Source organism: Scyliorhinus torazame, chromosome 2 (genome assembly GCF_047496885.1).
Source record: "Scyliorhinus torazame isolate Kashiwa2021f chromosome 2, sScyTor2.1, whole genome shotgun sequence".
NCBI lineage: Eukaryota > Metazoa > Chordata > Chondrichthyes > Carcharhiniformes > Scyliorhinidae > Scyliorhinus > Scyliorhinus torazame.
The window spans coordinates 129,616,124-129,628,813 of record NC_092708.1 but is presented as its reverse complement, the minus strand read 5'-3'; positions in this window follow the sequence as shown (position 1 = coordinate 129,628,813).

Genomic DNA, 12,690 nt, shown 5'->3' with positions numbered 1-12,690 from the left:
GTTTGACTCCATGGTGACGTCTGGAGGATGTTTGTCTCCATGGTGACGTCTGGAGGATGTTTGTCGCCATGGTGAAGTCTGGAGGATGTTTGTCTCCATGGTGAAGTCTGGAGGATGTTTGTCGCCATGGTGAAGTCTGGAGGATGTTTGTCGCCATGGTGAAGTCTGGAGGATGTTTGACTCCATGGTGACGTCCCGGGAGGATATTTGTCTCCATGGTGACGTCCCGGGAGGATGTTTGTCTCCATGGTGACGTCCCAGGAGGATGTTTGTCTCTATGGTGACGTCCCGGGAGGATGTTTGTCTCCATGATGAAGTCTGGAGGATGTTTGTCTCCATGGTGAAATCTGGAGGATGTTTGTCGCCATGGTGAAGTCTGGAGGATGTTTGACTCCATGGTGGTGTCCCGGGAGGATGTTTGTCTCCATGGTGACATCCCGGGAGGATGTTTTCTCCATGGTGACGTCTGGAGGATGTTTGTCTCCATGTTGACGTCCCGGGAGGATGTTTGTCGCCATGGTGAAGTCTGGAGGATGTTTGACTCCATGGTGACGTCCCGGGAGGATGTTTGTCTCCATGGTGACGTCCCGGGAGGATGTTTGTCTCCATGGTGATGTCCCAGGAGGATGTTTGTCTCTATGGTGACGTCCCGGGAGGATGTTTGTCTCCATGGTGAAGTCTGGAGGATGTTTGTCTCCATGGTGATGTCCCGGGAGGATGTTTGTCTCCATGGTGACGTCCCAGGAGGATGTTTGTCTCTATGGTGACGTCCCGGGAGGATGTTTGTCTCCATGGTGAAGTCTGGAGGATGTTTGTCTCCATGGTGAAATCTGGAGGATGTTTGTCGCCATGGTGAAGTCTGGAGGATGTTTGACTCCATGGTGACATCCCGGGAGGATGTTTGTCTCCATGGTGACATCCCGGGAGGATGTTTGTCTCCATGGTGACGTCTGGAGGATGTTTGACTCCATGGTGACGTCCCGGGAGGATGTTTGAGTCCATGTTGACGTCCCGGGAGGATGTTTGACTCCATGGTGATGACCCGGGAGGATGTTTGAGTCCATGGTGACGTCTGCAGGATGTTTGTCTCCATGGTGATGACCTGGGAGGATGTTTGAGTCCATGGTGACGTCCCGGGAGGATGTTTGACTCCATGGTGACGTCCCGGGAGGACGTTTGACTCCATGGTGACGTCCCGGGAGGATGTTTGACTCCATGGTGACGTCCCAGGAGGATGTTTGACTCCATGGTGATGACCCGGGAGGATGTTTGAGTCCATGGTGACGTCCCGGGAGGATGTTTGACTCCATGGTGATGACCCGGGAGGATGTTTGAGTCCATGGTGAAGTCTGGAGGATGATTGTCGCCATGGTAATGACACGGGAGGATGTTTGAGTCCATGGTGAAGTCCCGTGAGTATGTTTGTCGCCATGGTGATGACCCGGGAGGATGTTTGACTCCATGGTGATGACCCGGGAGGATGTTTGTCTCCATGGTGACGTCCCGGGAGGATGTTTGACTCAATGGTGACATCCCGGGAGGATGTTGACTCCATGCTGACGTCGGGAGGATATTTGACTCCATGGTGACGTCCCGGGAGGATGTTTGTTGCCATGGTGATGACCTGGGAGGATGTTTGACTCCATGGTGATGACCCGGGAGGATGTTTGTCTCCATCGTGACGTCCCGGGAGGATGTTTGACTCCATGGTGACGTCCCGGGAGGATGTTTGACTCCATGGTGGCGTCCCGGGAGGATGTTTGTCGCCATGGTGATGACCCGGGAGGATGTTTGACTCCATGGTGATGACCCGGGAGGATGTTTGTCTCCATGGTGACGTCCATGGAGGATGTTTGAGTCCATGTTGACGTCCCGGAAGGATGTTTGACTCCATGGTGATGACCCGGGAGGTTGTTTGAGTCCATGGTGAAGTCTGGAGGATGTTTGTCGCCATGGTGATGACCCGGGAGGATGGTTGAGTCCATGGTGACGTCCCGGGAGGATGTTTGACTCCATGGTAATGACCCGGGAGGATGTTTGAGTCCATGGTGACGTCCCAGGAGGATGTTTGACTCCATGGTTATGACCCGGGAGGATGTTTGACTCCATGGTGAAGTCTGGAGGATGTTTGACTCCATGGTGACGTCTGGAGGATGTTTGTCTCCATGGTGACGTCTGGAGGATGTTTGTCGCCATGGTGAAGTCTGGAGGATGTTTGTCTCCATGGTGAAGTCTGGAGGATGTTTGTCGCCATGGTGAAGTCTGGAGGATGTTTGTCGCCATGGTGAAGTCTGGAGGATGTTTGACTCCATGGTGACGTCCCGGGAGGATATTTGTCTCCATGGTGACGTCCCGGGAGGATGTTTGTCTCCATGCTGACGTCCCAGGAGGATGTTTGTCTCTATGGTGACGTCCCGGGAGGATGTTTGTCTCCATGGTGAAGTCTGGAGGATGTTTGTCTCCATGGTGAAATCTGGAGGAAGTTTGTCGCCATGGTGAAGTCTGGAGGATGTTTGACTCCATGGTGGTGTCCCGGGAGGATGTTTGTCTCCATGGTGACATCCCGGGAGGATGTTTGTCTCCATGGTGACGTCTGGAGGATGTTTGACTCCATGGTGACGTCCCGGGAGGATGTTTGAGTCCATGTTGACGTCCCGGGAGGATGTTTGTCGCCATGGTGAAGTCTGGAGGATGTTTGACTCCATGGTGACGTCCCGGGAGGATGTTTGTCTCCATGGTGACGTCCCAGGAGGATGTTTGTCTCTATGGTGACGTCCCGGGAGAATGTTTGTCTCCATGGTGAAGTCTGGAGGATGTTTGTCTCCATGGTGAAATCTGGAGGATGTTTGTCGCCATGGTGAAGTCTGGAGGATGTTTGACTCCATGGTGGTGTCCCGGGAGGATGTTTGTCTCCATGGTGACATCCCGGGAGGATGTTTGTCTCCATGGTGACGTCTGGAGGATGTTTGACTCCATGGTGACGACCCGGGAGGATGTTTGAGTCCATGTTGACGTCCCGGGAGGATGTTTGACTCCATGGTGATGACCTGGGAGGATGTTTGAGTCCATGGTGACGTCTGCAGGATGTTTGTCTCCATGGTGATGACCTGGGAGGATGTTTGAGTCCATGGTGACGTCCCGGGAGGATGTTTGACTCCATGGTGACGTCCCGGGAGGACGTTTGACTCCATGGTGACGTCCCGGGAGGATGTTTGTCTCCATGGTGACATCCCGAGAGGATGTTTGTCTCCATGGTGACATCTGGAGGATGTTTGACTCCATGGTGACGTCCCGGGAGGATGTTTGACTCCATGGTTATGACCCGGGAGGATGTTTGACTCCATGGTGAAGTCTGGAGGATGTTTGACTCCATGGTGACGTCTGGAGGATGTTTGTCTCCATGGTGACGTCTGGAGGATGTTTGTCGCCATGGTGAAGTCTGGAGGATGTTTGTCTCCATGGTGAAGTCTGGAGGATGTTTGTCGCCATGGTGAAGTCTGGAGGATGTTTGTCGCCATGGTGAAATCTGGAGGATGTTTGACTCCATGGTGACGTCCCGGGAGGATATTTGTCTCCATGGTGACGTCCCGGGAGGATGTTTGTCTCCATGCTGACGTCCCAGGAGGATGTTTGTCTCTATGGTGACGTCCCGGGAGGATGTTTGTCTCCATGGTGAAGTCTGGAGGATGTTTGTCTCCATGGTGAAATCTGGAGGATGTTTGTCGCCATGGTGAAGTCTGGAGGATGTTTGACTCCATGGTGGTGTCCCGGGAGGATGTTTGTCTCCATGGTGACATCCCGGGAGGATGTTTGTCTCCATGGTGACGTCTGGAGGATGTTTGACTCCATGGTGACGTCCCGGGAGGATGTTTGAGTCCATGGTGACGTCCCGGGAGGATGTTTGAGTCCATGTTGACGTCCCGGGAGGATGTTTGTCGCCATGGTGAAGTCTGGAGGATGTTTGACTCCATGGTGACGTCCCGGGAGGATGTTTGTCTCCATGGTGACGTCCCAGGAGGATGTTTGTCTCTATGGTGACGTCCCGGGAGGATGTTTGTCTCCATGGTGAAGTCTGGAGGATGTTTGTCTCCATGGTGAAATCTGGAGGATGTTTGTCGCCATGGTGAAGTCTGGAGGATGTTTGACTCCATGGTGGTGTCCCGGGAGGATGTTTGTCTCCATGGTGACATCCCGGGAGGATGTTTGTCTCCATGGTGACGTCTGGAGGATGTTTGACTCCATGGTGACGTCCCGGGAGGATGTTTGAGTCCATGTTGACGTCCCGGGAGGATGTTTGACTCCATGGTGATGACCCGGGAGGATGTTTGAGTCCATGGTGACGTCTGCAGGATGTTTGTCTCCATGGTGATGACCTGGGAGGATGTTTGAGTCCATGGTGACGTCCCGGGAGGATGTTTGACTCCATGGTGACGTCCCGGGAGGACGTTTGACTCCATGGTGACGTCCCGGGAGGATGTTTGACTCCATGGTGACGTCCCAGGAGGATGTTTGACTCCATGGTGATGACCCGGGAGGATGTTTGAGTCCATGGTGACGTCCCGGGAGGATGTTTGACTCCATGGTGATGACCCGGGAGGATGTTTGAGTCCATGGTGAAGTCTGGAGGATGATTGTCGCCATGGTAATGACACGGGAGGATGTTTGAGTCCATGGTGAAGTCCCGTGAGTATGTTTGTCGCCATGGTGATGACCCGGGAGGATGTTTGACTCCATGGTGATGACCCGGGAGGATGTTTGTCTCCATGGTGACGTCCCGGGAGGATGTTTGACTCAATGGTGACATCCCGGGAGGATGTTGACTCCATGCTGACGTCGGGAGGATATTTGACTCCATGGTGACGTCCCGGGAGGATGTTTGTTGCCATGGTGATGACCTGGGAGGATGTTTGACTCCATGGTGATGACCCGGGAGGATGTTTGTCTCCATCGTGACGTCCCGGGAGGATGTTTGACTCCATGGTGACGTCCCGGGAGGATGTTTGACTCCATGGTGGCGTCCCGGGAGGATGTTTGTCGCCATGGTGATGACCCGGGAGGATGTTTGACTCCATGGTGATGACCCGGGAGGATGTTTGTCTCCATGGTGACGTCCATGGAGGATGTTTGAGTCCATGTTGACGTCCCGGAAGGATGTTTGACTCCATGGTGATGACCCGGGAGGTTGTTTGAGTCCATGGTGAAGTCTGGAGGATGTTTGTCGCCATGGTGATGACCCGGGAGGATGGTTGAGTCCATGGTGACTTCCCGGGAGGATGTTTGACTCCATGGTAATGACCCGGGAGGATGTTTGAGTCCATGGTGACGTCCCAGGAGGATGTTTGACTCCATGGTTATGACCCGGGAGGATGTTTGACTCCATGGTGAAGTCTGGAGGATGTTTGACTCCATGGTGACGTCTGGAGGATGTTTGTCTCCATGGTGACGTCTGGAGGATGTTTGTCGCCATGGTGAAGTCTGGAGGATGTTTGTCTCCATGGTGAAGTCTGGAGGATGTTTGTCGCCATGGTGAAGTCTGGAGGATGTTTGTCGCCATGGTGAAGTCTGGAGGATGTTTGACTCCATGGTGACGTCCCGGGAGGATATTTGTCTCCATGGTGACGTCCCGGGAGGATGTTTGTCTCCATGCTGACGTCCCAGGAGGATGTTTGTCTCTATGGTGACGTCCCGGGAGGATGTTTGTCTCCATGGTGAAGTCTGGAGGATGTTTGTCTCCATGGTGAAGTCTGGAGGATGTTTGTCTCCATGGTGAAATCTGGAGGATGTTTGTCGCCATGGTGAAGTCTGGAGGATGTTTGACTCCATGGTGGTGTCCCGGGAGGATGTTTGTCTCCATGGTGACATCCCGGGAGGATGTTTGTCTCCATGGTGACGTCTGGAGGATGTTTGACTCCATGGTGACGTCCCGGGAGGATGTTTGAGTCCATGTTGACGTCCCGGGAGGATGTTTGTCGCCATGGTGAAGTCTGGAGGATGTTTGACTCCATGGTGACGTCCCGGGAGGATGTTTGTCTCCATGGTGACGTCCCAGGAGGATGTTTGTCTCTATGGTGACGTCCCGGGAGGATGTTTGTCTCCATGGTGAAGTCTGGAGGATGTTTGTCTCCATGGTGAAATCTGGAGGATGTTTGTCGCCATGGTGAAGTCTGGAGGATGTTTGACTCCATGGTGGTGTCCCGGGAGGATGTTTGTCTCCATGGTGACATCCCGGGAGGATGTTTGTCTCCATGGTGACGTCTGGAGGATGTTTGACTCCATGGTGACGTCCCGGGAGGATGTTTGAGTCCATGTTGACGTCCCGGGAGGATGTTTGACTCCATGGTGATGACCCGGGAGGATGTTTGAGTCCATGGTGACGTCTGCAGGATGTTTGTCTCCATGGTGATGACCTGGGAGGATGTTTGAGTCCATGGTGACGTCCCGGGAGGATGTTTGACTCCATGGTGACGTCCCGGGAGGACGTTTGACTCCATGGTGACGTCCCGGGAGGATGTTTGACTCCATGGTGACGTCCCAGGAGGATGTTTGACTCCATGGTGATGACCCGGGAGGATGTTTGAGTCCATGGTGACGTCCCGGGAGGATGTTTGACTCCATGGTGATGACCCGGGAGGATGTTTGAGTCCATGGTGAAGTCTGGAGGATGATTGTCGCCATGGTAATGACACGGGAGGATGTTTGAGTCCATGGTGAAGTCCCGTGAGTATGTTTGTCGCCATGGTGATGACCCGGGAGGATGTTTGACTCCATGGTGATGACCCGGGAGGATGTTTGAGTCCATGGTGACGTGCCGGGAGGATGTTTGACTCCATGGTGACGTCCCGGGAGGATGTTGACTCCATGCTGACGTCGGGAGGATGTTTGACTCCATGGTGACGTCCCGGGAGGATGTTTGTCGCCATGGTGATGACCTGGGAGGATGTTTGACTCCATGGTGATGACCCGGGAGGATGTTTGTCTCCATGGTGAAGTCTGGAGGATGTTTGTCGCCATGGTGATGACCCGGGAGGATGTTTGAGTCCATGGTGACGTCCCGGGAGGATGTTTGACTCCATGTTGACGTCCCGGAAGGATGTTTGACTCCATGGTGATGACCCGGGAGGATGTTTGAGTCCATGGTGACGTTCCGGGAGGACGTTTGAGTCCATGTTGACGTCCCGGGAGGATGTTTGACTCTAGGGTGAGTCCATGGTGAAGTCTGGAGGATGTTTGTCGCCATGGTGATGAACCGGGAGGATGTTTGAGTCCATGGTGACGTCCCGGGAGGATGTTTGAGTCCATGGTGATGACCCGGGAGGATGTTTGACTCCATGGTGACGCCCCGGGAGGATGTTTGACTCCATGGTGAAGTCTGGAGGATGTTTGTCGCCATGGTGAAGTCTGGAGGATGTTTGTCTCCATGGTGAAGTCTGGAGGATGTTTGTCGCCATGGTGAAGTCTGGAGGATGTTTGTCGCCATGGTGAAGTCTGGAGGATGTTTGACTCCATGGTGACGTCCCGGGAGGATATTTGTCTCCATGGTGACGTCCCGGGAGGATGTTTGTCTCTATGGTGACGTCCCGGGAGGATGTTTGTCTCCATGGTGAAGTCTGGAGGATGTTTGTCTCCATGGTGAAGTCTGGAGGATGTTTGTCTCCATGGTGAAATCTGGAGGATGTTTGTCGCCATGGTGAAGTCTGGAGGATGTTTGACTCCATGGTGATGTCCCGGGAGGATGTTTGTCTCCATGGTGACATCCTGGGAGGATGTTTGTCTCCATGGTGACGTCTGGAGGATGTTTGACTCCATGGTGACGTCCCGGGAGGGTGTTTGTCGCCATGGTGATGACCTGGGAGGATGTTTGACTCCATGGTGACGTCCCGGGAGGATGTTTGAGTCCATGTTGACGTCCCGGGAGGATGTTTGACTCCATGGTGATGACCCGGGAGGTTGTTTGAGTCCATGGTGAAGTCTGGAGGATGTTTGCCGCCAAGGTGATGACCCGGGAGGAGGTTTAAGTCCATGGTGACGTCCCGGGAGGATGTTTGACTCCATGGTGATGACCCGGGAGGAGGTTTGACTCCATGGTGACGGCCCGGGAGGATGTATGACTCCATGGTAATGACCCGGGAGGATGTTTGAGTCCATGGTGACATCCTGCGAGGATGTTTGACTCCATGTGACGTCAGCATGGAGACAAACATCCTCCCGGGACGTCACCATGGAGACAAATATCCTCCCGGGACGTCACCATGGAGTCAAACATCCTCCCACGTTTGAGTCCACGTTGACGTCCCGGGAGGATGTTTGAGTCCATGGTGATGACCCGGGAGGATGTTTGACTCCATGGTGATGACCCGGGAGGATGTTTGAGTCCATGGTGACGTCCCGGGAGGATGTTTGAGTCCATGGTGAAGTCTGGAGGATGTTTGTCGCCATGGTGATGACCCGGGAGGATGTTTGAGTCCATGGTGAAGTCCCGTGAGTATGTTTGTCGCCATGGTGATGACCCGGGAGGATGTTTGACTCCATGGTGATGACCCGGGAGGATGTTTGTCTCCATGGTGACGTCCCGGGAGGATGTTTGACTCAATGGTGACATCCCGGGAGGATGTTGACTCCATGCTGACGTCGGGAGGATGTTTGACTCCATGGTGACGTCCCGGGAGGATGTTTGTTGCCATGGTGATGACCTGGGAGGATGTTTGACTCCATGGTGATGACCCGGGAGGATGTTTGTCTCCATCGTGACGTCCCGGGAGAATGTTTGAGTCCATGGTGACGTCCCGGGAGGATGTTTGACTCCATGGTGACGTCCCGGGAGGATGTTTGACTCCATGGTGACGTCCCGGGAGGATGTTTGACTCCATGGTGGCGTCCCGGGAGGATGTTTGTTGCCATGGTGATGACCCGGGAGGATGTTTGACTCCATGGTGATGACCCGGGAGGATGTTTGTCTCCATGGTGACGTCCATGGAGAATGTTTGAGTCCATGTTGACGTCCCGGAAGGATGTTTGACTCCATGGTGATGACCCGGGAGGTTGTTTGAGTCCATGGTGAAGTCTGGAGGATGTTTGTCGCCATGGTGATGACCCGGGAGGATGGTTGAGTCCATGGTGACGTCCCGGGAGGACGTTTGACTCCATGGTAATGACCCGGGAGGATGTTTGAGTCCATGGTGACGTCCCAGGAGGATGTTTGACTCCATGGTGAAGTCTGGAGGATGTTTGACTCCATGGTGACGTCTGGAGGATGTTTGTCTCCATGGTGAAGTCTGGAGGATGTTTGTCTCCATGGTGAAGTCTGGAGGATGTTTGTCTCCATGGTGACGTCTGGAGGATGTTTGTCGCCATGGTGAAGTCTGGAGGATGTTTGTCTCCATGGTGAAGTCTGGAGGATGTTTGTCGCCATGGTGAAGTCTGGAGGATGTTTGTCGCCATGGTGAAGTCTGGAGGATGTTTGACTCCATGGTGACGTCCCGGGAGGATATTTGTCTCCATGGTGACGTCCCGGGAGGATGTTTGTCTCCATGCTGACGTCACGGGAGGATGTTTGTCTCCATGTTGAAGTCGGGAGGATGTTTGTCTCCATGGTGATGACCCGGGAGGATGTTTGACTCCATGGTGACGTCCCGGGAGGATGTTTGACTCCATGTGATGACCCGGGAGGATGTTTGACTCCATGGTGACGTCACGGGAGGATGTTTGTCTCCATGGTGACGTCCCGGGAGGATGTTTGTCTCCATGGTGACATCCCAGGAGGATGTTTGTCTCTATGGTGACGTCCCGGGAGGATGTTTGTCTCCATGGTGAAGTCTGGAGGATGTTTGTCTCAATGGTGAAATCTGGAGGATGTTTGTCGCCATGGTGAAGTCTGGAGGATGTTTGACTCCATGGTGAAGTCTGGAGGATGTTTGTCTCCATGGTGAAGTCTGGAGGATGTTTGTCTCCATGGTGACGTCCCGGGAGGATGTTTGTCTCCATGGTGAAGTCTGGAGGATGTTTGTCTCCATGGTGATGTCCCGGGAGGATATTTGTCTCCATGGTGACGTCCCAGGAGGATGTTTGTCTCTATGGTGACGTCCCGGGAGGATGTTTGTCTCCATGGTGAAGTCTGGAGGATGTTTGTCTCCATGGTGAAGTCTGGAGGATGTTTGTCTCCATGGTGAAATCTGGAGGATGTTTGTCGCCATGGTGAAGTCTGGAGGATGTTTGACTCCATGGTGGTCTCCCGGGAGGATGTTTGTCTCCATGGTGACATCCCGGGAGGATGTTTGTCTCCATGGTGACGTCTGGAGAATGTTTGACTCCATGGTGACGTCCCGGGAGGATGTTGAGTCCATGTTGACGTCCCGGTAGGAAGTTTGACTCCATGGTGATGACACGGGAGGATGTTTGAGTCCATGGTGAAGTCTGCAGGATGTTTGTCGCCATGGTGATGACCTGGGAGGATGTTTGTCTCCATGGTGACGTCCATGGAGGATGTTTGAGTCCATGGTGACGTGCCGGGAGGATGTTTGACTCCATGGTGACGTCCCGGGAGGACGTTTGACTCCATGGTGACGTCCATGGAGGATGTTTGAATCCATGTTGACGTCCCGGGAGGATGTTTGACTCCATGGTGATGACCCGGGAGGATGTTTGAGTCCATGGTGAAGTCTGGAGGATGTTTGTCGCCATGGTGATGACCCGGGAGGATGTTTGAGTCCATGGTGACGTCCCGGGAGGATGTTTGAGTCCATGTTGACGTCCCGGAAGGATGTTTGACTCCATGGTGAAGTCTGGAGGATGTTTGTCTCCATGGTGAAGTCTGGAGGATGTTTGTCTCCATGGTGACGTCCCGGGAGGATGTTTGTCTCCATGGTGAAGTCTGGAGGATGTTTGTCTCCATGGTGACGTCCCGGGAGGATATTTGTCTCCATGGTGACGTCCCAGGAGGATGTTTGTCTCTATGGTGACGTCCCGGGAGGATGTTTGTCTCCATGGTGAAGTCTGGAGGATGTTTGTCTCCATGGTGAAGTCTGGAGGATGTTTGTCTCCATGGTGAAATCTGGAGGATGTTTGTCGCCATGGTGAAGTCTGGAGGATGTTTGACTCCATGGTGGTGTCCCGGGAGGATGTTTGTCTCCATGGTGACATCCCGGGAGGATGTTTGTCTCCATGGTGACGTCTGGAGAATGTTTGACTCCATGGTGACGTCCCGGGAGGATGTTGAGTCCATGTTGACGTCCCGGTAGGAAGTTTGACTCCATGGTGATGACACGGGAGGATGTTTGAGTCCATGGTGAAGTCTGCAGGATGTTTGTCGCCATGGTGATGACCTGGGAGGATGTTTGTCTCCATGGTGACGTCCATGGAGGATGTTTGAGTCCATGGTGACGTGCCGGGAGGATGTTTGACTCCATGGTGACGTCCCGGGAGGACGTTTGACTCCATGGTGATGACCCGGGAGGATGTTTGTCTCCATGGTGACGTCCATGGAGGATGTTTGAATCCATGTTGACGTCCCGGGAGGATGTTTGACTCCATGGTGATGACCCGGGAGGATGTTTGAGTCCATGGTGAAGTCTGGAGGATGTTTGTCGCCATGGTGATGACCCGGGAGGATGTTTGAGTCCATGGTGACGTCCCGGGAGGATGTTTGAGTCCATGTTGACGTCCCGGAAGGATGTTTGACTCCATGGTGATGACCCGGGAGGATGTTTGAGTCCATGTTGACGTCCCGGAAGGATGTTTGTCGCCATGGTGATGACCCGGGAGGATGTTTGAGTCCATGTTGACGTCCCGGAAGGATGTTTGACTCCATGGTGATGACCCGGGAGGATGTTTGAGTCCATGGTGAAGTCTGGAGGATGTTTGTCGCCATGGTGATGACCCGGGAGGATGTTTGAGTCCATGGTGAAGTCCCGTGAGTATGTTTGTCGCCATGGTGATGACCCGGGAGGATGTTTGACTCCATGGTGATGACCCGGGAGGGTGTTTGTCTCCATGGTGACGTCCCGGGAGGATGTTTGACTCAATGGTGACATCCCGGGAGGATGTTGACTCCATGCTGACGTCGGGAGGATGTTTGACTCCATGGTGACGTCCCGGGAGGATGTTTGTCGCCATGGTGATGACCTGGGAGGATGTTTGACTCCATGGTGATGACCCGGGAGGATGTTTGTCTCCATGGTGACGTCACGGGAGGATGTTTGACTCCATGGTGACGTCCCGGGAGGATGTTTGACTCCATGGTGACGTCCCGGGAGGATGTTTGTCGCCATGGTGATGACCCGGGAGGATGTTTGACTCCATGGTGATGACCCGGGAGGATGTTTGTCTCCATGGTGACGTCCATGGAGGATGTTTGAATCCATGTTGACGTCCCGGGAGGATGTTTGACTCCATGGTGATGACCCGGGAGGTTGTTTGAGTCCATGGTGAAGTCTGGAGGATGTTTGTCGCCATGGTGATGACCCGGGATGATGGTTGAGTCCATGGTGACGTCCCAGGAGGATGTTTAACTCCATGGTAATGACCCGGGAGGATGTTTGAGTCCATGGTGACGTCCCAGGAGGATGTTTGACTCCATGGTTATGACCCGGGAGGATGTTTGACTCCATGGTGAAGTCTGGAGGATGTTTGCCTCCATGGTGACGTCTGGAGGATGTTTGTCTCCATGGTGAAGTCTGGAGGATGTTTGTCGCCATG